This window comes from Mercenaria mercenaria, chromosome 17, assembly GCF_021730395.1.
Source record: "Mercenaria mercenaria strain notata chromosome 17, MADL_Memer_1, whole genome shotgun sequence".
Lineage (NCBI taxonomy): Eukaryota > Metazoa > Mollusca > Bivalvia > Venerida > Veneridae > Mercenaria > Mercenaria mercenaria.
This window is the reverse complement of record NC_069377.1, coordinates 37,928,133-37,939,661: the sequence shown is the minus strand read 5'-3', so window position 1 is coordinate 37,939,661 and position 11,529 is coordinate 37,928,133. Positions and strand designations below refer to the sequence as shown.

General features: G+C 35.0%; 2 long non-coding RNA genes across 2 annotated transcripts; both read left to right on the top strand.

The window, feature by feature from the left end:
* The first annotated feature begins 6,391 nt into the window (after positions 1 to 6,391).
* LOC123535790 (uncharacterized) lies at positions 6,392 to 7,431 on the top strand. Its single transcript, XR_008368186.1, has 3 exons — positions 6,392 to 6,515; positions 6,994 to 7,116; positions 7,334 to 7,431. It is a non-coding gene; the product is annotated as an uncharacterized LOC123535790 (long non-coding RNA).
* Positions 7,432 to 7,772: 341 nt separating this feature from the next.
* On the top strand, positions 7,773 to 11,238 carry LOC128550188 (uncharacterized). The gene is made up of 3 exons (XR_008368163.1): positions 7,773 to 7,838; positions 10,515 to 10,588; positions 11,121 to 11,238. It is a non-coding gene; the product is annotated as an uncharacterized LOC128550188 (long non-coding RNA).
* The last annotated feature ends 291 nt before the right edge of the window (positions 11,239 to 11,529 follow it).

Sequence of the window (11,529 nt, the reverse complement as noted above, 5' to 3'; positions counted from 1 at the left end):
TTTAGTATTGTATATATATTATCTGATGCACTTAACAATATATATTTGGAGTCAAAATGTTAAAAATTCCGGTTTTATTTTTTTAGTTACAATGTCTAATATATGTCACTATTTCGTACAAGAGTAAGACATTCTGCCAGTAAACCGTTAAATGCTTCAAATGATAGTGTTCCAAAATATTTCAATAGTGATGTTCTTCATTTGAGCCGTGCCATGGGAAAACCAACATAGTGGGTGTGCGACCAGCATGGATCCAGAGCAGCCTGCGCATCCGCGCAGTCTGGTCAGGCTCCATGTTGTTCGCTTTTAAAGCCTATTGGAATTGGAGAAACTGTTAGCGAACAGCATGGATCCTGACCAGACTGCGCGGATGCGCAGGCTGGTCTGGATCCATGCTGGTCGCACACCCACTATGTTGGTTTTCCCATGGCACGGCTCATTTCTTTTTCCATTATTATTTTTCATATGTGTACCTAGTCTCTGTCTATATGGGAGTAAAGGAACGTGTACTTATATATTTACACGTTCGTTCACTTCCACATAGACTGGGAGATTGCGTTCTTTGAGTTGCGGGTTAAGGTTTAATCTTTCGCAGATTAATTAAAGTGGTTACGTTCATGGAATGCGACACACCTTTTTAAGTATTTGTACTTGCTTTTTAGACACCATGTGTGTAAATGACGTTTAACATTGCATTCGAACTTCAGCTGATATTTCAGAATGCGAAACTGGCTGGATGTATTTCAAAGGAAGCTGCTATATTGTCACACAGTTTTCGGAGAGAACGTATTTGGGGGCTCAAAGATCATGCGAGAGTAATGGCGCTAGCCTTGCAATAATCACGAGTATAGAAGAGTCAAATGCTATCAATTATTATCTTCTCTCACATAGGAACTTTGTATCGCCGGATGTGGTATTTGGTGAGATATATATTCATAGGTAGTTAAGATGTGTCTTTGCAGATTCATTAAGCTTTTATATTTATTGTGTTTCCTTCTTCCATGGAAAGTTGTGTTTTTGTTAAAAAAAATGTATAGTAGCGTAACAATGATTTCACCTTCGTTAAACTGTAGCGACTAGAATATGCTTCCTTCTGATAATTATAGTGCGTATGAGATAATAAAATCAAGTCAATATACATGTACCTAACAAAGATGTTACAACGACTTAAAAAATCCGAATTGGATTAATGTCGTGCGGTAAAGGTATCTTGGACATCGCCCTCGTGTAACTCGTATAATTGTCCCTAAATTTATCAAAGCAAGCGTCTCATAAAGAATTTCTTAAATCATTTAAGGTTTGGGAGCTTTTGCCAAAGACAATGAATACAAATGGATTGATGGTTCAAGAGCAATCTTCCAAAACTGGTAAGTGTTTTTGCATAACTGAAATGTGTTTGTGTAGGTTTAGAGTTCAAACATTCATTCTGTAGAGATTTTTAAAAAACAGCTTATTTTCATTTATATTTTATTACGGCATTTCCCCATCCGATGTTTAACCAACAGGACTGCTTGAAAGGATTTTCCTGAGACTGACCTTGGAGGACGGGTGGTTTCTGGCTCTGTTGCCCTTCACCACTGTCTGTTCTGAACAACGCATGAATGTAGACTTTTTCATGTGAGGAAGACATCCAGGTGACTAACAAAAGGTTGGTGGATCTACCAAGGTGCCCGTCCACAATTAAATCAATACCCGGAGGGACACTTGGGGGCCTTCTACCACAAGGAAAGGTAGATATATTGCAATATGACGTAACATTGTGTCGATGTTACTCTCAATCCAAAACTTAAAAAAGCAAAAGGATTGACTACATTGTAAAATTTTGTTTTAAGTTCCAAGAAATGCGAATAACCGGATAACGTATGTGTACTTGCTCTTTAGAGCAATGTGTATGGAAATGCAAGTACACAGATCTTATTCGCGGGTTCCTAAATTCCAGTTTGTTAGGTTCTGCCCATTGTTTTCTCGTTTGGGGCAAACCCATTATTTTATCTGGGGACCAAACGCCGCTCTTCATGGAATTACACGCCTCAACACGTGTATCATTGAAGGTTCCATGTTCACCGCCGTTTGAATACATCTGCGGATGTCTCTAAATTGCTTTTTGTACTTTTAGCATGTGTAAATGTTGAGTTCTGCTCAACCCGGGGCTAGAGGGCGTGGACGGTAGCATGCATTTCCTCTACCGTCCATGAACAGGCTCAATCAAACCGAGCCTGCAACATTTTCGTTTTTGTCGTGTTGAGCATCCTGTGAAGTTTCCACTTTTCTCTATTTTATATGTGTAAACTTGAAATAAATGTTATGATTTTGCTTAGTAAATTAGAATATCTATAATATAGTCAATACCACATGGCTAAGGACTCCTTTTTATGGCAATTAGCCAATTTTGCAATTTAAAATGTTTCTGGTATTGCTTACGTTGCAATGATAACAAAAAAATATCGTTGACTTGTAAGCCGTTTGCGGGCAGTAGCAGGCAGTCACCTAACTTCCTAAATTGACTTATTTTCTAGGTTTACAGACTGGTCACATGTTCAGAATGCACGTCCTGGTTTGTTAACGGTAGATTCCTGTGTTGTTCTTCGAATAACGTCCTCACAGAACAGCTCAAACTGGATCGTACAGAGGTGTCGTACAGATTATACAAATGCCATATGTGAGAAAAGAATAAATAAGACAGACATTTCCGGTGGGTTTTTTCTTATAAGATATTCGACTTTTTTAAAATCTGGTAGTTTCTTATGCATTTATTTCAAGGTGTTGAGTCCTGTCCAACACAAATTTTCATTTTCAGACCTTGAGCTGTGAATGCCCTCTACCATTTCAGTTTAATTCGTAATTTAATTGGAAATCATAATTTAAAGAAAAATAAACTTTTATTTACATTACTTATGAATGAAAGTGTATTTATGTCTTACAGTCACCTACAGCTGATTTTTCAGTTTTAATTATATTCCTTATATAGTCTACGCAAAACCCGTGAAATACAAATTGGAACTGACAAAATGGACACTAGGGAAGACCACTTTTAAATGCATTGATGGTAGCTTAATAGCCTTGACTGGAAGATGCGATACATTTCATGATTGTCCAGACTATTCGGACGAGGTTGATTGCGGTGAGTATATAGGTAACTGCATAAATTTATGGGTATTAGGTTTATTATTGCTGCTATTGTATTCCTTTTCCTGCAAGCTCAAATATGCACGAAGTACTAATTCAGTTGTCTTTTAAGCTACCAGCTGGTGTCATTAATCAACTGACTGAAATAAGTTTCAAAATTACGAATCTAGTGGCCGTATATGCTACCATGTAGTTTTTTCTATTTATGTGTCTATAAATATTACATTGGCGTGTGAATGATTTTATTGATGCCATTAAATATGCCTTAAAAAGGGGTATGTAAATAAGTTTATAGATGGCATTAAATATGACTTTAAATAAAGGTATTTAAATTAGTATATAGATGCCATCAAATATGCCTTAATATGGTTAAGAAAGAAGACAGCTCAAGATTGCAACGCGTTTTATATTAAGATACTTCTTCAGAAAGATATACAGTGTATAAAAACATATGTATGACGTCATGAAGTAACTTAACAAAACATCTTAACGTGAAAGTATGACATTACGTTTGGCACACTATTGGAATTATTTATATAGTACAGAAAAAACAGCAACAGAACCTTTAGTTTTATGAACAGTATTAAAGTAAGTAAGTACCTTATACAAAATATACATGTATTATATATTACGATCATAAAATACTATTATAAGAATAAAAAACATAACAATATAGTTTACCTGTTTAACTGAAAATTTAAAGGCAAATCAATAGATAAATAGTGTGCATAAAAGTATGTCTGCGACAGCAAGTCAGATTCAACTAGAGTTGTCACAGGAGTGACGAGTTATACCCCAACAATATGGCCTTGTCACAGAACTTAGCCAATATCAAAGCCGAACTTGCTTTACCTTTGACCTACTGACCTCAAAATCAATAGAGGTCATCTGCTGGTCATGATCAACTTTCCTATGAAGTTTCAAGATTATCGGCCCAAGCGTTCTTAAGCTATTGTCCGGAAAAGGTTTAAATGTTCCGGGTCACTCTGACCTTTGACCTTTGGAACTCAAATCAACAGGGGTCATCTGCTCGTCATGACCAACCTCCCTAATAATTTTCTTGATCCTAGTCAAAAGTGTTCTGAAGTTATTGTCCGAAATCCATTTTAAATGTTCCAGGTCACTGTGACCTTGACCTGTGTCCTACCGATCTCAAAATCAAGAGGGCTTATCTGCTGGTCATAACCAACAAACCTTTCAATTTTCATGATCCTAGGCTTAAGCGTTCTCAGTTTATCATCCGGAAACCTTTACCTGTATTTTATCATGTTACACCTGTGTACAAAAATTATGATCCTAGACCCAAGTGTTCTCAAGTTATCATCCAGAAACCGTTTAACTGTTCCGAGTCACTGTGACCTTGACATTTGACCTACTGACCTCAAGGTAGAACTTTACCTGTACTTTATCATGTTACACCTACGTTCCAAAATTCATGATCCTAGGCTGAAGTGTTCTCAAGTTATCATCCGGAAACCGTTTTACTGTTTAGGGTTACTTTGACCTTGACCTTTGACCTACTGACCTAAAAGTAGAAATTGACCTGTAGTTCAAAATGTTACACCTGTGTACCAAAATTTATGATCCTAGGCCTGAGCGTTCTCAAGTTATCATCCGGAAACTGTTCTACTGTTCAGGGTCACTGTGACCTTGACCTTTGACCTACAGACCCCGAAGTCAACTTTGACCTGTATTTTCTGATGTTACACCTATGTACCAAAAATTACTTAAATCGGTCAAGCCTTTCATGAATAATCATCCGGAAACCATGAAAACCATCGGACGGACCGACAGACCGACCGACCGACCGACCGACAAGCTCATTCATATATACCCCTAACCAAAACTTCGTTTTGTGGGGGTGTAATAAGATTCAGTAATACTTCTGATAAGGACTGCCATGAAAGGTATTGAAAGCAAACAGTATAAAAGTATCAGGGATAACTGAAAAGCTTGTAACATATACATGACACAGCTCAAATGAAATAATACAATAATGCCAAATGAGTAACTATATATTATACATCCTCTTTGAATTGAGGCCCTGTGGATATATAGTACTTGTGCATCCAAAAACATTCCAACAGTAAATAGGTATAAAAATAAAATCAGAAATTCTGTGACCAGTACTACTGAACTGAATAGCTACATTAGTTGAATCAACAACAATTTTGTTGCCAAATCTATGGCTATTCATACGGCGAGAAGCTGGCTGGTTAGTTTCACAAATATACTGTATATAACATTTTCTACATGTTACTGAATATATAACATTGTTTCTAGTACAGTCTACAGTATGTTTCAGTTTGTAGTTAGTACAGTGTTGCAAACTACTAAAACTGCCGCTTTCACAAATTGTTAAACAATGTTTACATATTGGGCTTTTACATTTACTAGACCTGAAATGTGTATATGTATTAGTAGACAAATATTTCAATAACTAATTATTAATACTAATGTATTTCTAAGATTTCCAGGACGTCTAAATGCCACAACTGGCTTACAATAGTACAGTTCTTTAACAACAGTGTTATTTGATAGACGTAACCATTCCCATAACTAGATAATTATATTACTTATACTTACTAGTTATGGCTATGACAAATATACTTGAAATAAAGGTATTAAATTAGTTAATAGATTCCATTGAATTGCCTTGAAATAGAAGTATGTCGATTAGTTTATAGAGATGCCACTAGATATTCATTGATTGAAAGGTAGATATTTGTAAGATTTGATTGATAGCGTTAAAGATACGTTGAAAGGTAGGCATGAGAACCACTAAAATGCGTTAAAGACAAGTATGAACGTTAAATAGATGCCTATAAATGAGTATACGAGTGATCTGATGCTATTAACTATTTTAAGTAAGCATTAAAAGGTAGATTTGTAATTAATTTATAGATGCAGTTGAATGTACTTTGAAATGAAGGTATGTAGATGACTTTATCAGACCTTACCCTGCTAAATTTCTAAAATGGATTGGTCCATCGTGCAATCTTGGCAGTGCCACTTGTTTATAAAAGGGGTGTTCACTGAACATTTACTGACTGAGTAGCGAACAGTGCAGACCATGATCAGACAGCACGGATGTGCAGGCTGATCTTGATCTGCATTGGTCGCAAAGGCAGAATCACTTGCCGCCAGCAGGCTAAAGGTTAAAGCTGTTTAGAAGTTCATTTTCGTTTTGAGGGTCAAATAATTGATATTAAACACCAAAACTGATTGTGGCACTGTACCTGCAAAGACTCCTTTTTCAGAATTACTCAGTTCCAGTTCCGGATGCAAGGTACAGGAGTTTCAGTGTGAAAATAAACAATGCATACCAATCAGTAGATATTGTGATTACATCCAAGACTGTGATGATGCATCGGACGAACGTTCCTGCGGTATGAACAGTTAATTAATTAATTTATTATGAATAACAAAGAAACCTAGAATTTACTGTAGATTAGATAATGTCCGCACTGGTGTTATTTCCGCTTATATTGGGGAACAGAATGAGATGTGAATTTAATGTTCTCATCAGTAGTTTGCTGCATTATATCTAGTATTGTTATCAACTGCGAATCGCGAATTCTTGTCATCGCGACTATCGTGAAATAAACATTACGCAAATATATTTAGGTCTACATATCTGTTTGTTGGGCCATGAACTCAACACGAATTAAGTCTTTATCAGTTGATACATATTATTCTGGAAATGTGTAAAGCCTGTTCTAAATAGAGATGTCAACAGCTCAAAGTGTAGGTTTATGTTATTGAAAGAGTGTCCTAATGTAGCTTCGATTATTAATGTAGGTATTTGTTTGCTAAGTAGACAGTAATAACCTGTGTAAACGTGCAATTAGTTTTTATACATTGCAGTTTGGCCAGATTGCAAAAACCATGAATTTCGTTGTGAAAACGGACAATGTGTGCCCAAGTATGACAGATGCGACATAAAATTTGATTGTTTGGACAAGTCGGATGAGCGCGACTGTGAAAGTGGTAAATGATAAAGTATTGCAATTTGCCTAACATGTTAATTATATTTTGAATAATGTTGATAACCTTTAGTGTTGCTTTTGGTTAATTTCTGTTTTTAAATGCCCCAAAGTGTGTTTTGTTGCTGGATGTTTTAAATAAAAAGCTCTAAAAGGTTAGGCATATATAATATATATGACAATTTTAAGTCTTCTTTATCGTTAACAGTTTTTTATTTAAGTTCGTTGCCCAAAGGGTGGAACAATGTTCACTTGTCCCGGAGAAAATACATGCATCCCGCTGAGTAAAATGTGTGACGGTTTTGTCGACTGTCAAGGTATTGTCACCTTTATTTATCGAATCAATAAAATTTAATCTGAATCAAAACGTAATGTGCAGTTTCACAGACCCTTACTCCTTTGTAAACCAGAAAATAATGTTAAAAAATCTAAAATCTAAAACGATGATAGAGCATATAGGTGTAAGTTTGCACGATACGCTAGCAGCTAGTAATATATACAAGGTTGTACGACACGAAGTTTTCATTCAGATCGTTTTGATAATTGATCATAATTTATTTAGCAGAATGCTACATTTACTTAAATACGTAGTTTTGCTACAAGGCGTCAAAGATGAGTTTTGCTGTTCATGAATTTTTATCGAAAGCTCGGACTTATTTCAGGTGCGTCGAGGTACGACGAAGCTAATTGTGAACATGTGATGATCAAAAGTTCTTGTGAGGAATGGTAAGTGTATGATAAAACAACATTTGTTTCATAAAGTTAAATTGACTTAGAAATGGCTTTCTTAAGTTCGGGAAGTGATTGTTAGCACGTGTTTTACAGTAATTGGTAAGTAAACGAACGCTATATTTGTTACACTATGAGAGGCAAGCATTCGTATGCGATAATTGTTACACGAAAGTACATTTACACCATAGTTGTTACTAGACCTAAGTACACGATGAAAGGCAAGTAGTAGTCGCAACTTGACCGCGATGGTTGACCTTAGGCTGATTATTCATATCGATTATTTCATTGTTGAAATCAAGTGTGCTTAGGGTAGCCGTGTATATTTATATGGAATTAGTTTGTATACAGTGCAGTATCAAAGTATATTTACTTACATTTTATCAGTTAAAACTTTCCAATACACTCATTTATATTTACGCAAATTTTTATTTCCTTTTTCTCGTGCAGCTCGTGTTTTACGTACACTCCTTTTCAACAATAGGTTGTGCCTTATTATGTATTATAATACAAAGGTCAACCATCGGGGTCAAGTTGCGTCCAATATACACGTACGACATAGCTGTTACACGGTGAGCAACAGGTACACTTACGCCATATTTGTTGCACGATGAGGGACAAGTATACGTAAGACATAGTTTTTACACGACAAGTACACTTTCGCCACATTTGTTACACGATGTTTAAGTAAAGGAGAAAAGCCGAAAACTGTCCATTATGTGAAAGAATGGACAAATCGAGGCGCAACGCGCCGAGATTGTCCATTCTTTCACATAATGGATAGTTTGAGGCTTTTCTCTGACTTAAAACACGGTCCTCTCGAATAAATCAAGATTGTCGTGATATTATATAATGTCCCTAATATTGTCCTCTTTGAGGCAAAGACAAATCATTGATTTGTGTCTCTGTGCTAAGTAAAAATACCAAGTCAAATAGAGTTTAAATAAGATTGCATGAAATATTTATTGCAATGAAAAGATTTTTTTAACACTAATGATATGCAGTGCTGATTTTAGGACAGTTTCGAACATATCACATTTTGTCATATTTACATATGATTTGAAGTATCTTTACAAAAAGTAAAATTTAGCTTGGCCTTATGATGTATGTATTAATAGTTTTCCACGCTTTGTTCGTGCTGAGTTTGCAGTTTTATATAGATGACAGGTCCAGGTGAAGACATTCTAAAATGTATGTATATGTATTTTATATAATTATTACAAAACAACCGTTCTTATCTCGCAATTACGTTGTTTTCTATCAATTTTATTAGAAGACAATAACACGTATTATATGAGACGTTTGCTAGTTATGAAAATTAAAAACAAAATAATGTATTGTTAAATTGAAATCATTGCGGCCAAATTTCCCTGTATACCGAAATACCGAAACATGCAGTAAAACGATAAGAAATTTGACGTGTTTAGTGTGTTTTTTTTTTGTTTGTTTGTCTTTGTAGTAGAAATGTGAAATTGCACATTTCTGAATGTCAGTTATGACAAAAAAAATTAACCAGGTGTTTTAGCTGGACTATTCAAAGAATAAGTAGAGCGGTTTCCAGTTTAATTCTGCCCACGGTTTTCTCGTTTAGAGCCCAACCATTATTTTATTCGCTTTTCAAGGAATTGCACTTTGTGCATCATTGAAGGTTCCATGTGCACCGCCGTATGAACACATGGTACAGAATCCAGGAACACTGGTTAGGTTAACTGCCCGCCGTTACATGACTAAAATACTGTTGAGAAACGGCGTTAAACCTAAAACAAACAAACAAACATTGGGTTTAATATCATACGTTCCACATAAGGGTTTTTTTATTGCAGCTACAAATTCTGAAAAAAAACACGTTGCAGTTTTAATATATTTCGAAACTTTCGAATTTCAAAGACTGATGTATTCACACCTCTCAACGTACAAGGTTGTTACTATACCTGTCCATTATTAACCTGTACCTGTCCATTCTTAAAGTATCCATTATTTTAAGAATGGACTCTTACAGGTTAATAATGGACAGGTATAGTAAAATAATCGTGTGTATAGAGCGGTATCGGTACAATAACCTATATAATGGATAAAACTAACAAAGGATTACGTCACAACCGTGTTTTAACAATGAATAATACATACATTTGACAACGTAATTATTTCACGATATACTATAAGTATATGGAACATGATGAACGGTGAGTGTGATTTACACCCAATGAATAATGAACAATTGTTTATATATCGTGTCATGTGAAATAAAAGTATGGAAATTGTTTCACAGAAAAATGTGGACCGAACTTGTTAAACCATAAACAATTGATACTCGCAGGCGGTTTATTTTATGAAAAGGTTCTGTTTATATCACTGTATTTATACTATATATATATACCACATATTCATTTAAATAAAATACAAAAAGCCCTTATATTAATTTAGACCAAATAGGTACAGACGGTTCCCTAATGCTTGTAAAAGCTTTTATTTCCGTCACTTTGTCAGGTTACTTGTATATCGCTCGATTAATTTAAGTTTCATTTCGCTTCTCGTCAAATATCCTACAGATTAATATAAATTTGAGTCCACTTATGTATGTTATATATGGATTTATGAAACAATACGTCGCTTTGCCACATTAAACCTCTTAAAGTTTGAAAAAATGAAATTTCCTTTTGTGATTCCTTTTAGGTTCAGAGATGGGTTTCGACAATCTGGAACATACAAGATAGATCTAGGAAGGACTGTTGGATTGATTGATAGAAGTAATTACGAAGTCCTTAATCTATTTAAAAGATAAAATTATAATTGTTGTCTTGTGAAATATTGTAATAATGTGAAATTTAGGAAGAGATACTAAGATATTATACCCTTCTTTAGTTTTGTGATGTAGAGAGGTTTCAACGTAAATACATAGACTGTCCCATGACCTGCGTGAAAGCAGTCAAAATTTGATTCGTAAAAAATGACTACTAGTATATTTTATACTTTATCTGTCTTTAGATATACAGTAATTAAAGTGAAGTGAGGATACCGAACCCGCTATAAATTTTGTACAGACAAAGTCGTCAGAGCAAGGCTTTATTTGATATTTATCTGCCTGTTCTGTTTTTGGAAGGAAGTATTATACGTATTTAATAGAAGTTGCGGAGTGGCCATAACTTAAATGCTATTGAATACTTTCGGATTAGTCTTTCACTTGTATCTATGTCGTTGTTGCATTTTGCTTGGCCATTCGGGCAGTGACACAACGATTCTGTTCCTTTACAGATTATTAACTATTTCTGTCTATTACAGCATTTTTATCAGTCGAGTGTGAATTTGACGAAATTGCGGGAATCATTTCAACCGTTATTCACCATACAGAAGAAGCATCCGTACCAAATAATAGAGCCAGAGGAATATACCATATTCCATATGTTTCCACATTCAAAAGGTTTTAAACAAATTATATTTATCTTTTCTTTATGATTTTTATGATTGTTTTAGTTTAAGCAGAGAAATGTTTAAAGTATAGAGTTATTCATATGTATCTAAATATGCAAACTTTTGTTAGTTACACTGCTTGATGATGACATAATACGGGATAAACGCTGTCGAGGATATTCATATTAGGCGAGAGCGAAGCCGACTAACCTTCACTTCTGTGCTACAATCGAAACGTTTTGTAAAGTAATAAATCTACTTACAAAGCAGACTTGAATCT